At 39.8% G+C, this 17,610-nt stretch overlaps 1 pseudogene; it reads left to right on the forward strand.

Annotated features, from left to right (window-relative positions):
* Positions 1-1,136: 1,136 nt before the first annotated feature.
* Positions 1,137-8,980, forward strand: LOC110312271 (annotated as a pseudogene).
* The last annotated feature ends 8,630 nt before the right edge of the window (positions 8,981-17,610 follow it).

Consider the following 17,610-nt stretch of genomic DNA (forward strand, 5'->3'; position numbering starts at 1 on the left):
TAGCCCTGGCTGTCCTGGAACTCACTTTGTAGACCAGGCTGGCCTTGAACTCAGAAATCCGCCTGCCTCTGCCTCCCGAGTGCTGGAATTAAAGGCATGTGCCACCACGTCCGGCCACATTATTTTTTAAACTCAATATTTTGTTATTGTTTTACTGTATATTGACCTTTCTTTCCTAATTGTATGAATTGTCCTGCAATAGGAACTGTTTGAATTTTTGATTTCAACATTTAGCATTTTACTCTTTTACAATCAAGATTCTTAGAAATCTCAGACATTTTCCTCCCCACTTCAGACTATAGCCATTTCAGACTCAGGATTATATGGTCTCAGACTTGAAGAGGTAGCTTGTCATCTGAGACATTGGATGTGTTGGTGCTTTTGACCAGTTAATGTTTCCAGGGAAAACAACGATGCTACATTGTTTAAAAACTTGCCTTGCTTCCTATGGATTGCTCACCCAAGGACCACTTGTCTAGTACCAACCACAATGGCTCATTCCAGTGAGCAGTACTTCTCCATGGCTTCAGCTGAAGTTTCTGCCTCTAGGTTTCTGCCTTGAGTTCCTGCACAATGATAAACTGTGATGTAGAAGTATAAAGGAAATAGATCCTTTCCTCTCCAAGTTTCTTTTGGTCATGGTGTTTCATCAGTGATAGAAAGCTGATCAAGACATCCCAGCAAGCAAATGAACGAAGCATTAGTGTCTTTAGGGCACAATAACCCCACTCAGGGCTAGTCTTTTGGGCATGATCTTCACAGTTATTTTCCTTGCTTGCCCTGGCACTGCTATCTTGAACTCTCAGTCCCTGGGAATAAGGGACTTGAATTGTTTTGTGTTAAGTTCTGTAGTCTAGGTATCTAGTTTTCAGCCTGGTTTCAAGATTCAGAAAAGTTACCAAGAATTAATCAACACTGGCCCTTGCAAATAGCTTGGAGAGTGGTTCTTTGTTTTTTTGGAGACTGGCAGGTAGCAGGAGCCAGTCTATGCCACCTTCCTCTCAAACTCCCAAGGGTGTTAGTTTCTTTCTGCCCTGGGCCTTTTTGGTAGACCAGTTGTCTGGAATGAATGCGTGTGATGAGGTATCTTGATTTTTTAGAGCTCCACAATGGTTCAACATGGATCCATAGTCTCGATGGTAAAAGAACAGAAGTACATTGCTCCATTCCCAAAGGCCAGAGTTCAAGATGAAGGTGTGGGAGGGATAGCACAGAGATTCTCTCCCAGCTTCCTGTAGCTTCCATCATTTCTGTATTTTTACATTTATGTATCTGTCTATGAGGTCAACTTTCTCATTTCTATAAAGACATGAGTCATGTTGGACTAAAGTGGATACTAATGACCTCATTTTAACTTGACTAACCATGTACACACTCACTTTACAAGGACTGTCAGTCAATTGCTATTTTTCTGTTAACTTCTCATTTAATAGAAGTGAACTAATCCAAGCATGGTAGGGCACACGTTTAATCTCAGTGCTTGGGAGGCAGAGGTAAGTGGATCTCTGTGTTTTAGGTCAGCCTGATCTACATTGCAAGTTCTAGACCAGCCAGCCATATACAGTAAGAACCTGTCTCAGACAAAATAAAACAAAAGCAACATCAACCACCAGAATATTAAATTAAGCATCTTATTTTGATTTGTGTTCTTTTTCTTAGAATCGCCCTACTTAAAACAACCAAAATCACTCATTGACTGTACAGACTATGGTGACTTCTCCCACTCCCATGAAAATAGAAAGCTCTACGTAGGTTGAGTCCCTGGTGCCTGTGGATTCCACATTAGTGGACAGTTTCCCAGGACTGGGGAAGGCCGAAAAGTAACCTAATGAAGAAACTCAGGTCTAAGACATTAAAATAATTTACCTCACAGTATTCAGCTAATTAAGGTTAGATGCATGAGCAAAGTATTACTTATTTTACTTTTAATACCGAAGGCTTTTAATTATATCACTATTTTAGCTAGGTGTGGCATGGTAGCAGATGCCTTTAATATGAACATTGGGAAGAAAGAGGCAGGTGGATTTCTGTGAGTTCCAGGTCAGCCAGATCTACACAGTGAGTCTCAAGACAGCTATATATATATATATATATATATATATATATATATATATATATATATATATACATAGGCATAAATATAAACACTTTTGGGTTACAAATTTCTAGATATATCCCTCTTGCCTTCCGTTACCATTGCTTACAAAGGGGATAGCCCTACAGCTTACAAGAACTGTAAGAATGCCTGGAGTGGACCAAACAGGCTTGTATATCAAGCAGAGTACAGACTGTAAGGGGAAGAGAGTAACTATGTTTCCATCCAGCTTTATCTGCAGCACAGTGGAGTTCTTGTTTACTTTACTTCCTAGAACTTGCTGATCTGAAAGGAAACAGAGTCCTTTTTCTTTTTTAAAAAAGAATTTCTCAAATTTTAAATGAGTAGTGAAAGATTCTACACCAGTAGAGAAAGAAGGACATCAACACACCCACAAAACCTTCAACCCAAAATTTTTCCTGCCTATAAGATACACAGGGATAAAGATGGAGCAGAGACTGTGGGAATGACCAACCAACGACTGGCCCAACTTGAGACCCATCCCATGTGAGAGAGCCAACCGCTGACACTGTTAATGATATTCTGCTATACTTACAGACAGGAACCTAGCACAACTGTCTCCTGAGAGTCTTCATCCAGCAGCAGATGGAAACAGGTGCAGAGACCCACAGCCAAACATCAGGCAGAGATTGGGAAGTCTTGTGGACGAGTGGGGGATATAAGTGATCGAGGCAGAGGCATCAAGGACATCACAAGACCTACAGAGTCAACTAACATGGGCCCATGGGGGCTCACAGAGAGTGAATCCCCCAACCAAAAGGGCATGCAGGGGCTGGACCTAGGTCCCCTACACATTTGTAGCAGATGTGCAACTTGGTGACTCCCCTATCAATTGGAGAGGGGGCTGTCTTTCACTCTGTTGCCTGCTATTAGATGTCCTTCCCCTAACTGGACTGCCTGGTATGGGAGAGGATCCATTTAACCCTGCTGTGACTAGATGTCCCAGGGTGGGGTGGTACCCACAGGGGGATAAAGGATTTGTAAGGTAGGTCAGGGAGAAGAGGAAGAGGGAATGTAAAGTGAATAAATAAGGAAATTAATGAAGTAAAAAGTTAAAATAAAGACAAGACAAATCTGTTGGGCCATGGCTGCTCAGGTCTCTGATCAGCTTCTCTCTCTTACCTAGTGTGTGGCTAGAGTTAGAAGCAGAGGCACATTTTCATGGGGCGGAGCTTACCATAAAATACCAACAGCATTAGACTGTATGTATTTATCCTCTTCATTGTCTGGGGCAGGAAGTTTTTTAATGTCTAATTTTGTTGACTGATTGATGAGTCTATTTTTCCTTAAAAGAGCAAATCAATCCATCAATCCCACACAAAAGCCTATCAAAGTTCCATGCACTCTGATCCCTCTGATTTGCTCAGGGACAGGAAGAGGTGTGGGGGTATTTTCTCTTATGGAAGAAGTGAATTGGGTCCCTGAAGCTTTGGGCCTAAAGGTAGAATTCCTAAGACTCCCTGAAGCTTCTCTTTCTCTTTCTCCTCTTCCAGGGGCTCCTCCTCCTCTGTGGCATCTTTCATCCCTAACAGAGCTGAGATTGTGGGGAAAGACAATAGGCTTGCTTCTAATTTGATGTTTCTGAGAGCTGCACAAAATAGAAATAAAACTGTATTCAAAAGTTGAAAAAGAACATGTAAATAGCAATAACAGAAATTTGTGATTAAACAATTAACAGAAAAGAGGCCCGTAAAGACATTAAAAGTATAAAGAGGAAGGCGCATCCTGCTTTATCAGGACATGCAGGAGCTGTGGTTTGAAACTGATTGAGCACCAGCTACGTGGGAGCATCTCTGCCAACTGCAGAGCTGGAAATAGGAACGTTCTAGTGGTGTTGTTTCCGGCGCCATACAAAAACAAACAAACACAAGCAAAGGAATGAAGCCCCAAGAAAGTGTTAGGTAGCACAGATACAGATGTGGAAACAGAGGTGGAGGAAGATTGAGGAAGACGATTGATGTTGTTTGGCACCCACATGCATGGGCACATGTGTACTTACAATTACACACACACATACACGCACACGCACACATGCACACCACTCAGGATGTGTAGTTGAGGTAAAGGAATACAGAAGATCTGGCAACCGTAGAGAGCAGACAAGAGCTTTGAAACAATATGATCAAATTTAAATCTTTTCTTTAGTTATATCGGCAACTGTGGGTTAACTAATTTACCTCCTTTGTATCTGTTTGTTTTTGAGACAAAAATCTTTCAATGTAGTCCTGAATGTTCCTGAATTTGCTATGTAGAAAGGGCTGGCCTCAAACTCACAAAGGTCCATCTACCCCTCTGCCTCCTGAGTGCTGGGCTTAAAGACATGAACCATCATGCTAGGCTTCTCCTTTATAATCTTCAAGCTTAAAATAATGTTTTGTGGGATAATGACTGTTTAAAGTGCAAAAACCACTTTAAATACTCCATAGACGATAGATGGTTATGATAATATATATATATATATATATACATATATATATTATCTCAGTTATATATATATAACTGAGAATACTTAAATGTCTTAAAGTATTTGAAGAATAGGAATTTCAGGGATCAAGGAGGACTGTACCAGTCAGTTAAGATCAGCTTTGTTCATTTGGCTTTAAGCCAAGCACATGTTCAGCCGCCAGTTACAGAGCACCCACCAACCGCCTTCATGCTCTTTCTCTCTCTCTCTTTAATAAATTCTTTAAAGTGCCATGGTGGAAGACATCCAGCGACATTCAGAGCCTTCTTTTAATGGGCAGTTTTGAGCAGCCACGTTTTTGAAGGAATTCTAGTTTTGGACTTGCAAAGAGCATAGGCCTTTGAAGGCCTGCACCCAACACACCGCAGGAGAACATTACCGTGACAGACGTATTTGTCTTAACATTTTGCTGAGGACTCCTCTGCATGCAGAAAGGATGGTACTGTTTTCCCTTATGGATAATAACAGAGGCAAGCCTGAGATTATGTAAGAATGGCTTAGGAGAGATAAGCATATTTTCTTGTGAGAGATGAAACCAGTTACAGAGGAGAGCACAGAACAAAGCGCTCTCCTGCAGCAGGGGACGTATTTGATGACCTGATGCAAATATTATACACTTTTGAAAGTGCTTGATACCACAAGTAGCACTTTGTAGTGTGCACTTCACTCAGCACATTTGCTATTTTATCTTAATGTATACGATTAGCACAGAAGAGGAGAACGTTATGAAGGAGAAATTATATAAAACGTGGATGCTGTCTTGTGGAAGAGCAGAAAGCCCAAGGGACAAGCACCTTTTCCTTCCACTGCAGCCAAAGGAACAAAGTAGAGTTCAAACACACATGAGGAATGAACAGGGGCAACTTCTTACTAATAAATAGAATTTTTAATATAGGAGAATTTCCGGAGTAAAGTAAACCTCTTGGCATAGAGAAGGCTCTTGAAAACTGGAAACTCACTTTTATTTGCCCCATTCTTATAGGAAGAATGCATGATTGCTGACTGGTAGAATATATATTAAGCACATACTAGGCACCATGAATAGTCAGATAAAAACTCTCTTAGCTTGCATCATAGCACTTAAAAAAAAGTATCTTACAGTGGCCTTACTTTCCTTTATTTCCTATAATAGATTTTTTTTTTGGTATAATTGTTCACACTAAGGCAAGCTTTCAGATCTTCCCTATGAACTTACCATCCATCTCTTAGTTTTAAAGTGTCAGAAGATGCATACTGACCTATCTAAGACACAGGCAATCAAAACACAACAGCAGCAAAGTCCAGCCCAACCTGCGCTAACAAAACCCTCTTCAGAGCTCAGTGTGATAACCAGAGAGGATTTTTCTGCCAGGCTTCTGTATGTTCCATCCCATGGTCCTTTGCATTGCTTCCGAATGTGGCATTTTTGGTCCCCTTTTAAACTTTCCAGGTAAAACTTGTCCTGTGAATAGCAATCTGTGTTTTTGCAAGCTGCGGTGGCAGCTCTGGACCTGGGTCACACATCATCCTTTAGGGAGGAGGAAGTACCTTTGCCTTGTTGGGGTGTGTTCTCTGATTCCATTGCTCCATGATTCTCTAGTGAGTGAACTTTCATTATATTTATAGAACGAATCCCAACATTACTTTTAGTATTAAAAAAAATGTCCTAAACCATAGAAATATATAAAGCTTTATGTTTGTATTTGTTTTGTTCCTGTCTCTTAATTACTGTCCAAAATATAAGTTTGAGACAATCACAACAATAACCAAGTTTTATAACTCAGCCATCAGTTGTTACAAATAGATTTCCTATCGCAGGCTGATGAACCATATTGTTAATTGACAATTAAGACTGATGTGCATCTATTGGACTGGCTTTAATTAATTCTTACCCTTGGCTGATCAGTAAGTCTCGAGAGTGAGCAGACATGCTTTTTTAGGGGATAAGAGATGCGTTTATGGGTCTGGGCATGAATTAGGAGGTCATCATGCCCAAGATATTTGTGCCTTTTTTTTTTTTTTGAGAATGGTGAAGAAGTGTGTTAGTATAGGACGGATAATGCAGGGTTCTTTCTACACTTAGCAATTTCATATTAACGATACAGCTGTCTTCGGTGGGAACCTACCCAAACACTTGGCAGAAGCAGAATACCAATGGTTCATTTCTAATTAAACTTGTTTATTTTATTCTTCTCTCAGGGTGTGAATGGCCTTATTTCAGGTTTGAGTTTCCCCTCCATACGATAGAAAGACCAATGTAAAAAAAATAGCAGAGAGAAGCTGTTTTTGAATATTGCAGACTCAAGTTTTTGGTCTGACCTGCCTCATTCCTTGTCTTCATCAGTCTGCTCATCTCAGGTACATGTGAAATTGTCTTCTTCCCTTTGTATTATGCATATATGATAGTAGCATATTCCCCAGTAAATAAATTGCTCTCAGTAGAAACAGAAATACAAATTGATGCTGCTTTTCTCAAGCATCTTTACATTTAAAATCTTACATGGTGTTTGTATTTAGAGGTGACGTTCCATTTCCTGAGAAATGAGAGAATGTTTCTCTAATAATCTAATAGGACCAGGGAACATAGAACCTCTGATTTTAAAAACAGTGTAATAGTGGATTATGGGTTTTGTGAAGCTGAAGTAGCCCTTATGGTTGTTTTGGGAGTTCTTTGGGATTTGCATAACTTTCTAATTGGAAGTAAACAATAGCACTTGTGGCAGCTGCCCAGAGACTTGTTCCCCACAATGCCCCACCCCAAGAGCTTAATTCAGCTTTCATAGTATAGTGTGCCTTGAGAAATTGCCTACTTATTTTGCTATTGTCTTTCACTCCTCTATAGGCTTAGCTGTTATATTGGAAGATAGTTGGGGAAGAGCTGGAGAAATGGCTCTGAGGTTAAGAGCACTGGCTGCTCTTTCTGAGGCCCCGGGTTTGGTTCTCAGCACCCACATGGTAGTTCACAATAATTCATAACTCCAGTCTCAGGAATATTCAATCTCTTCTTCTGACCTCCTTGGCACCACCCCTACTTATGGTTGACATACATGCATTCACACAAACCACTTACATGCATAAAATAAATACATCTAAAAAAATTTTAAAGGAAAATGATTGATGTCTAGAGCTCTTTCAGCTCTTTCAGAGGAGCTAAGTTTGGTCCCCAGTACTAGAATTGGGTGATTTACAACTCTGGTGGACCTGATAGACCTTATCTGTCCTCCAAGAAGACCTGCATTCACATGTATGTATACCATCACACAGACACATATACATAAATGATAGGTTATTTGATAGATTTCTTTGCTGCTGATGAAATGAGACAATTCAAGCCAGAGTAAATTATATTAAAGGCAGATTTAGTGGGAAGTTGCTCTAGGGTGGAAAAGAAAGAGGGGATAGGGAAGGGGGAAAGAAAGGGCATTTATGTGGTGAAAAGAGATGGAGGAGGAGGTGGGGGAGAAGAAGAAGAAAAAGAAGGAGAAGGAGGAGGAGGAGAAGAAAAAGAAGAAGGAGGAGGATGAGGAAAAGGAGAAGGAGGAGGAGGAGGAGGAGGAGGAAGCAAAAATGTCTGGATTATATAGGGAAGAACCTTTGGAGGAAGGATAGCCTAACTCCTGGGCTGGAAAGTTCAGTATTGGGGGGCAGATGTCAGGTAAGTACTGAGGCATGCTGGAAGAACCTGGAGGTCAGGTCTCCTTTGATACATAAAATATGTACTTCATTCCTTTGACTCTCCCAAACCAAACAATAAGCACATGTAAAAATAAATAAAATGAGGTGATTCTGGATGAAACAGGAGAGTTTCATGAACTAGGGGAAGCAAAAGAAAAAAAGAAAATATGTGACTATATAGTGAATGCTTAGTCTCCGAGATGAGAGACTTACAGAAAAGGATGAAAACTGACAGCTTAAAGCTTAGAATGGAAGAACAGAAAGATCCCAGTGTTTTGAAGGGAAGATAAGTCCCTTAACTCCCTTCCTGATTATTTTTCTAGTGTAGTACTCAAACTGGGTCCACCTTGTCATATCCTTGTTGATACCAACTTTATCAACTTTCTTATGAAATCTAAATTGGCTTTGGACTTGGGGCCATCAATAGACTGTCTATATGCCAAGTGTATTCCTTGTATAACTGGATGTATAATGGCAAAGATTGAGAAAAGGGGCAGAAGTATTGGGTGGCACTAAGGATGGCCAAGGATCTACAATTTGATTGGTTGCCATGGACACACAAAAGAACCTATGCTGTTGACTGCTTGGTACAGAAAGTAACTCAGCATAAATACTATATTGTGGTCATAGATGACAAGTACCTTAAAAGGAAAATCCAGATGACCCCTGAAATCCTATCATGCATATTTCTAACCTTATTGCAATATTGAATGGATGTTGATGATTATGGAGCCCCTTGGTTCTAATTCTTATAATACAAAACTCCTAACTTCTTGTTTTTCTTTAACCTAATTTCTATGTTGCCAGTTAATTCTCTGTCTCTCTGTCTCTGTTTCTCTGTCTCTCTCTGTCTCTCTGTCTCTCTCTCTGTCTCTCTGTCTCTCACACACACACAAATATATCTTTAAATAAGAAGATAACAGAGGTATTAAAATCAATCAAACAAATAAATAAACAACAACCAACAACTACCACCGACACAAACTACAAAACAGCAAAAGAGAAAACATAGATCTGTGCTAGACTTTTGGGTAGTTTTGATCTTCCCTGGGTACTGGGTCTTTTTCTTCTAAGGAAGAAAAACCCCTAATTTTAAAATCTGGTCTAAAAATAATAAAGTCCTATTGTGAGAGAATTGATTGTAGAAGACCCCACAGTGCCCATAGAAACAAATGTCTGTGCCCCACATTGCTGGATGCCACAGGAGGTTTCCTATGCACATAGCCTGCTCAGCTCACCAAAGCTACCCTACCATACCTATCTTAGAGATGAAGACAAAGAATAAGTTTTGATCTCCAAACTAACCCTCCACGTCTTTTATCTTCAACATGATAACCAGATTCCATCTCACACAGTATGGGCAAATCAACAAACAAACATCCATTCTAAGTTGGCCCAGGTGTTCTAAAATGGCTTCTTTTTAAAATTGGTTTTGCACTTCCTTGTAGGGATGTGTGAAACAGTCAGGGGCAACTGAAGTCAGTCTGGTGACTTGAACATCTTGCTGTAAAACATTCAGCAGAGATGACCTCAAACTGCTCAACTACCCCGAGAAATGCTGCTTTTGAGTCAAATTTGCTTCTCTTCAGACAAGATTAATTTAAAAAGATAACAGATTCTTATTCTTTAGTTATAGCAAACCCAAAATGCCAATGCCCTTTTTATCCTGCTTTGAAACACAAAGACACACCGTGTGAAAGGTGGGTTGCTTTGGACAAGTGTAAACACCCAGCCATCAAAGAGCTTCCTGAGTTATTAGTAATGTGAGTGCAGTCATGGAGTTCTGAGATGTGTACATAACCATCCAGGCAGAGGGAGATAGTGTAATTAATTTGAAGCTGTTATGATGTTTCAATTGATTTGGATCAGAAAAAAAGGAGAACAATTAAGAAGAATCAGAAAACAATATCCCTTTTAGTATTCTAAAGGGAAGAGAAAAATTAAATAGGAGTTTAATTGAAAATTCTGATCTATGTGAGGGAAAAGGAAAGTTATGTATAAAGGATTCTTGACTTATTTTGGTTGTACTAGTATTGGGCTAGCATCTGCTGCAACGCAAGTCTGGGTTACAGTGTTGACCAAATGTCCTATAGGACAGGAAGTCCAGGTTAGAAGTTAAAGTATTGAAGCAGGCTTAAGAACTCGTTGACTTGAATGGTTTGGGAACTGTTCTACCAGAGTTTTAGTCCTCAAAATTACTATTCAGTAGGAACTATGAGATGTCATTATCTTAGTATATTTGTGATCTCCCGTGGCTATTTGGCATTCTGAATGTAATCTTAGGTACAAAGTTGAAGTATATGTGCCTGTGTTTATGGCTTACACCCACTAGCCCTGTTGTAACCTGTAGCATGCTTATTTAACAGAGAAAGCTCACTAATACGATGCGAAGCCAATTACAGAGGGTAAAAAAAATTTAAGTTTAGACTTTACAAAACAACTTAGAAGATAAATCACTAAGAGTTACCTGACCATAAAATAGCATCTTTCTATACAGCATCAGTTACTCTTTACTCAATTAATTATGCATAAAGTATCTGCTATAATTATATGTTATCTCTTGTTGTTTACTTCTTCAATTTTTACTAGAACAAACCAAGGTTTCCTGTGTCCACGGTCCACATAATTTTCTCGTGAGCACAGAGGTTCCATATACGAGAGCTTGGAGCCTGCAAACCTTATTGGACTAGAACTTTCATCTGAGCTCTTCATGTCGTGGCTTATGATTATCATCCCAGCACTAGGGGTTGGCCTAGGGGTATTGGAGGCTTTCTCAATCTTGAGGATAACCTGAGCTACAACTGCCTAAAACAAAACAAAAACAAAACAAGCCAGAATTCAGCTTCAAAGAGGAGTGAAGACAACAGTCCTTCTCGCAACTACGGGATCTGCTGCTTAACAGTACGATTTAAAAATAATTCAGTGCCTACCAAGCATGGTAGAATACTTTTAATTCTTGAAAAGAGATCGAAATTCGTATTTGAATCAGCTTTTCAAAATTGTGCGATTCCAAGCCGGGCGTGGTGGCGCACGCCTTTAATCCCAGCACTCGGGAGGCAGAAGCAGGCGGATTTCTGAGTTCGAGGCCAGCCTGGTCTACAAAGTGAGTGCCAGGACAGCCAGAGCTACACAGAGAAACACTGTCTCAAAAAACCAAAAAAAAAAAAAAAAAAATTGTGCGATTCCTTTTCACCTGAAGTGTATAGTTGTATGACCTCAGACGCCATCATGAACCAGCTGATGAAGCTGAGTTCTTTGCAAACGTCTAAGAACATTAAAGTCAATAGGAAATTAATAGATAAAGATGCTACTCTATGGAGACAACCAACCCTGGCTTCTGGCTGGAGATGGACTACAGCTAAGAATGAGAAACTCACTTTTTTTTTGTTTTTAGTATTTTGTCTTGCTTGCATCGAGGTACTAGTTATCTTGGAAGGGACCATTTCTGGCAGGTCAGACAGTATGAAGAACTACTTGAGTTCACCGTGTTAGATGAGGCATAAGAACTGGTTCATGGTAATGTAATAAGTAAATTATAGAACATGAAAAACCTTGTCAATGTCATTACCACTGTTGTCTTGTTCAGTTATATAAGCCCATGCCTATTCATCCATGAGTCTGCTGTTAGCTGGTATTATATCTTTTCTCTGCTCTTTCTCAACCTTTCTCTTTTGATGCCTAACAGTTAACATCTAAGACCAATGGGAGAGTTTTCTTGCTTTTTTTTTTTTTTTTTTTATCAACCCTTCACTGATGAAACAGCATGAAAAAAAAAAGAAGCATTTGTCATTCACACAGCAAGATTGGTTGGGAAATCTTGGAAATTACAAACTGTGTTTGTATTTTTGTTCCAATCAGTCAGCCTCTTTTTCCTTCTGTATCTGGGTGATACTGTTTGTCTTCCCTTTACTCCTACAAGGTAGGGGAAGGGAGAGGAGGAGGGGGAGGTGGAAGAGAAAGGAAGGAGGGAGAGAGGCAGAGTAAAGTGCTTTTTGAGGTTTTATGAGTGACTTTTTGTTACTGTGATAAAACTGTTTGACCAAGGCCACAGAAGAGTTAATTTGGGCTTATAGTTGCAGAGGGATCAGAGTCCATCACAACTGGAAACATAGTAGCAACCAGCAGATCCAGCAGCAGCAAGAAGCTAACAGATTATGTCCTTAACCAGAAGCACAACATAGATCCCATGACAGAGGCTTTTAATCTCAAAGCTCACTCCCCCACCCCCGACCCCAGTGGTGCTCTTCCTCCAGCAAGGCTGCCCCATGAAACATCCCCAAATAGTGCCATCACCTGAGGACCAAGTATTCAAATGCTGGAGACTTTGGGGTACATTATCATTCAATCAGCACATTTTCCTTTAGTAGCAGAGTGTACTTTTAGGGGTTATTATTTATTCTGCCATCTTTTAAAGCTTTTGCAAGTATTTAGTGTTTAGAGTGTTGTTATGGATGGCAGACATGGAGATGGCATGTGCATTTCAACGTATCAAGGTGGTATGGAGACTAAATTACAATCTTTTCTAAAAACTATTCCATTTTAAAATGGTAAGTTTAGGTTTCCTTATAATTACATAATAAAAGAGACTTTAGGTTTAAGAATCAGGAAATCTTAGCATCCATTCCCTCCAATCATCCCCGCCTTTCACATTTGTTCTTTCACTGAGTAACCGTGTGAATATAGAGCCAAGGCCTGCTTACCTGGTCGCTAAGGCCTCTGTCGCCTTGGCAACTAAACTTTTCAGAGATTACAGGGAAAATGTTTTCTTCAGCCCCAGAGCTGTTTTAATACTTTCAAATGTCAGAAAAAAGGCATCTAGAGTCCCACAGGTGCTGGTGTGAATAGGGGCAAGAGATACTATTTACAAACATGTTTAGCAGATTCTTCACCAGGAAGCAACCTTCAAAACACGTACATAAATTTTAAAAATCAAAAGGAATGTCGATAAATTGTGGAGCAGAGAGAGGCATACTTTTATAGCTCTCTAAAGGGATGGAACCCTCTGATTTCCTCCATCTATCATCATCATCATCATCATCATCATCTGAATTTAATGAGAGAAGGTCTCCCTATGTATCTTTGCTTGTCCTGGAACTCAGTGTATGGATCACAAAGGCCTGAACACACTGAAGTCTGCCTGACTTTGTCTCCCTAGTGCTACCATATCCAACCTCCCTAGCCCCTTTAGAGGGAATGGAAACTTGGTTTTGCAGTTGCTATGAGTCACAGGAGTATACTCAAGCGGTTTATTGAGTGTGCACGCATAAGCTTCATCCACCAAACAGCAGCCATTTGGGGCCATCTTTAGCCAGGCCTATCCTTGACTATTCTTTTAAGTGACATAATATTTTATTTTTTATTTATTTATTTATTTTTTGGGTTTTTTTGAGACAGGATTTTTCTGTATAGCCTGGCTGTCCTGGAACTCACTTTGTAGATCAGGCTGGCCTCGAACTCAGAAATCCACCTGCCTCTGCCTCCCGAGTCCTGGGATTAAAGGTGTGTGCCACCACGCTCGGCTGTGACATAATATTTTAAAGAAGATGATTAATACACTTCTCTAATCCTTGGATCTTCTTCTGTTCCCTCATCAGAATATCTGGTTGTATAGAAGGAAAGACTATCCTCAAGGACAAACAGTTCTTAGATCTTTGTTGAGTTATCAAGCTTTTCCTTAAATCACAATCTTCAAAGGGCAAGCATCTAGTCTCTTATGGGATTGCATGCTAACCAGTGCCCAAACTGGAGTGTCTATACATTTCCCATAGACCCTGCTCTGAGACACTACACAGTGTCTATACATCCCCATAGACACTGCTCTGAGACACTACACAGTGTCTATATGTTTCCCATAGACACTGCTGTGAGATACCGCACAGTACGTATGTGTTTCCCAGACACTGAAGTGAGAAACTACACAGTGTCTATACATTTCCCATAGACACTACTTTTATAGTATCTTCATATTTTGATGATTTATATTTTCATTTATATTTAGTTCAATGCACTTGAAGAAATAAACTGACTAGGTTGTATGTCACAGTGGAAAGTAGAGGCTGAGTCAGACTGGGAAGGAGTGCAAAGCCAGGAGGGTTTGAGAAAAGCATGGGGGGGTTTTGGGGGGAGGGGCATGAAAGCATAAAGGATGATATTATTTGAAACTTAATGTATGAAGTTTATTTTCTCACTCAAAACATAGCACATTTTCCTTAACATTAGTGAAAACTTCTCAGAGGGTCTGTTGAAGTTGAGTTTCTACTATGCCCGTTGCAGCACTGTATGGGCCCTACACTGAAAGGCCAATTTTTGTCATCCCCAAGTGCCTGGGTGGTTCGCAGGTAGTTTTCCACTCCCAGAGGCCTGTGTTTGATTCCTGGCCATGCAGATCCATGTCTGTCACTGTAATTACAGATCTGACATGGGCAGCGAAGCCATATTCCACTTCATCTCTTCCATCAAAGGGCCATGAACTAAGTTTATTAGACTTTCCATCTGCCTTTGTCAACGGAGTGGGACATGGATGAGGGACCTATGCTACTGAGTTCTTAAAGAATGGAGGTCTCTTGCCCAACCATTCTTCCTTACGTATGATCAAGGTGCATCCCCAACCTTATTCTGTTGAATATCAGGCCATTCATGAAAATCAGGCAAATAAGATCCAAAAGGCAAAAACTACTCTAGAAGTCACCTGCTCATACATTCCTGTGAGATTCTTTATTACTTTGCTGGGAAAATGATAATAGTCCATCACCATACAGATAATTGCCAGAGCACATTGATAAGAAAGCCATCTTAATTAAAGATTCTATTGGAAACATATGTGAACCAATCTAAAGTTTTAGGCCACAGGGCAATAATAACCTTCCTATCTAATAAGTTTCTTTTTTTCTTTTTTTCTTTTTTTCTTTTTTTGGTGAGCATTTAGTGTGTGGAGCAATGCTGTCTAATTGTATCAAGCACAGGGGAAAAGAACATTCACACTATTTGCTTTATGCTTGACGCAGCTTTAGAATGGGGCATTACTGCAGGGCACAGGCTGTGTAAAACGCTCATCTAATCCAACCTCCATCTAACCCAACCTCCATCTAACCCACCTTCTAGGATAGAATGAGCACAGATGAGACGCTCTGGCTGAGTCCATGGGATATGGACAGGAGGGCAGTGGAGCTCAAATGTGTGGGTTTTAAATTTGGCACTGAATGAGATTACTTATGCCATCCAAGCCCAAATGTCTTCTGGGACCTAACCGATTCTTTATCCAGTCTCAGAATGAAAAAAAGTACACCTCTAAAGGTAGGACACCAACAAAATGAATTTAAGGAGAAAACAACATCAACAACAAAAATCAACATTAGAAACAACAGCACCAAAAGCCTGAAAAATGATCTTCTTTCAAAAGATTATTGCCCTAGTAATAATGGCTGGTCACAGATACGTTGTAAGTTAGGATACAGCAATATGTTCATTAAAGAGCTGGAGGTGGCTCAGTAGCTAAGAGCACTTGCTGCTCTTCAAGAGGACATAATTCCCAGTACCTGTATCAGGTTCTACATGGAACTCCTGTTTTGGGGAATATGACTCCTATTTCTGGCCTCTGTGGGCACCTGCAACCATGGGACATTTGAGTACATACATGTACACATGCACACAAACATTCTCTCTCTCTCTTCAAAAATATGTCTATAGTATTAGACATTGTTTGTTTGTTTTTTCATATGGGGTTTCTCTGTGTAGCTCTGGCTTTCCCGGAACTCTCTGTGTAAATCAGGCTGATCACAAACTCAGAGATCCACCCACCTCTGTCTCCCAAGTACTGGCATTATAGGTGTGGCCCACCACCACCCAGCATGCCTTAAACTTTTTTTTTTTTAATTTTTCTGAGCTTATATGTTTGAACTGGGAGAAAATATATGTTGAATTTAAAACCATGTTGGTTTTCATAGAGTATTTTTCTGGATAGTCAACAAATAACTCTATGGATCAGGACACTGATAGGACTTATGGAAAGAACTGTGCACATAAGTGGTATGTCCGTTTGGTTCATACCACTTATATACTGTGCATTTTTCTACAATTCTATAGAGTTTCTCTAAAGGTATAGAGGCATTAAAACATTGAAGAATTAAATGAAGAATTTATATTGAACATCCCTGTGTGTATATATATGCTTGTTGCATATACTCTCTATATATGAAAATATGAGTATTTATACAAATATATATGAATATATATGCATGTAAAATATATTTTCACATATATATGAAGTATATTGCTTTTCTTGAGAACTTAGCTGGTCTGATCATAACAGTTATGTTTTAGCTGACACAATTTTCTCTCCAACCATTTTTAAATTAATGATAGCATGCAGTAGTGAACATAAGACAGCTTCCCCTGAGCACTTTCAAACTTGCTTCATGATTCTTTCTGTGTTCTTTCCCACTTGGCTGAATTTTCCCTCTTTGTCCTCCTTTGATACCCGTGTTAACAACTAGAATACTCTTTATTTATTTATTTATTTTATATTTATCTCTTAGTTCTGATGGCCCAGAGAGAAAGAGCCAATCACATTGATATCTTCACCTTTTAGTCAATAATATTATTTAGAGGACTATGCTCTAGGACTTATACAGGTGAAAGACAGAAAACAAACAGTTTAATACGCTATATTAGTTACTGTTTTTGTCACTGTGACTAAGTATCCAACAAGAAGCAACTAAGAAAGGAAGATTTACTTTGGCTTATGGTTTGAGGGAGTACAGTCCATTATAACATTTGGCTAGGTGGAAGGTTGCTCCATGAGCGTAAGATCAGGTAGCTAGGGCTCATCACCTCCATATAATTCCCCAGAAGATCAGGACTGGATACAGGATGTTTATTATCCCTTAAGGCTGTGCTAAGAGCAGCCTGCTCTCTCCAACTAGGTTCTATTCCTCAAATGTTTCCTAAGTTCCCCAAAGAGCATCATCAGGGGATCTGGCCTGCAGGGAACATTTTATATTGAAGCCATACCAAGAAGTGACCTTTCAAACAAAGTCCATAGACATAGGCTCATACTTTGTGCTGCTATGACAGAATACTTGGGTGTGAATAATCTGTAAAGAGCACAAATTCATTTTTAAATTTTCTAAAGCTGTGAGGTTGAAGCTCAAAGTGCTATCATCTGATGAGAACTTTCTTTAGGTCCTCCCATGGTAGAGGTAAAAGAACAAGAGAGTGCTAACTGCTGTTCTCAAGAAGGAACCCTCATCCCACTCACAAAGAAGAGATCCCTTCCCTTTAACATGAGTAGTCCTCAAGGTTGGATTGCTTCTTGGCAGTTCCAATTCCTAATACTTTCACACCTCTTGAGGAGATACTTTCAAATCATCAAAGACTC

Source organism: Mus caroli, chromosome 17, assembly GCF_900094665.2.
Source record: "Mus caroli chromosome 17, CAROLI_EIJ_v1.1, whole genome shotgun sequence".
In the NCBI taxonomy this organism is placed as follows: domain Eukaryota; kingdom Metazoa; phylum Chordata; class Mammalia; order Rodentia; family Muridae; genus Mus; species Mus caroli.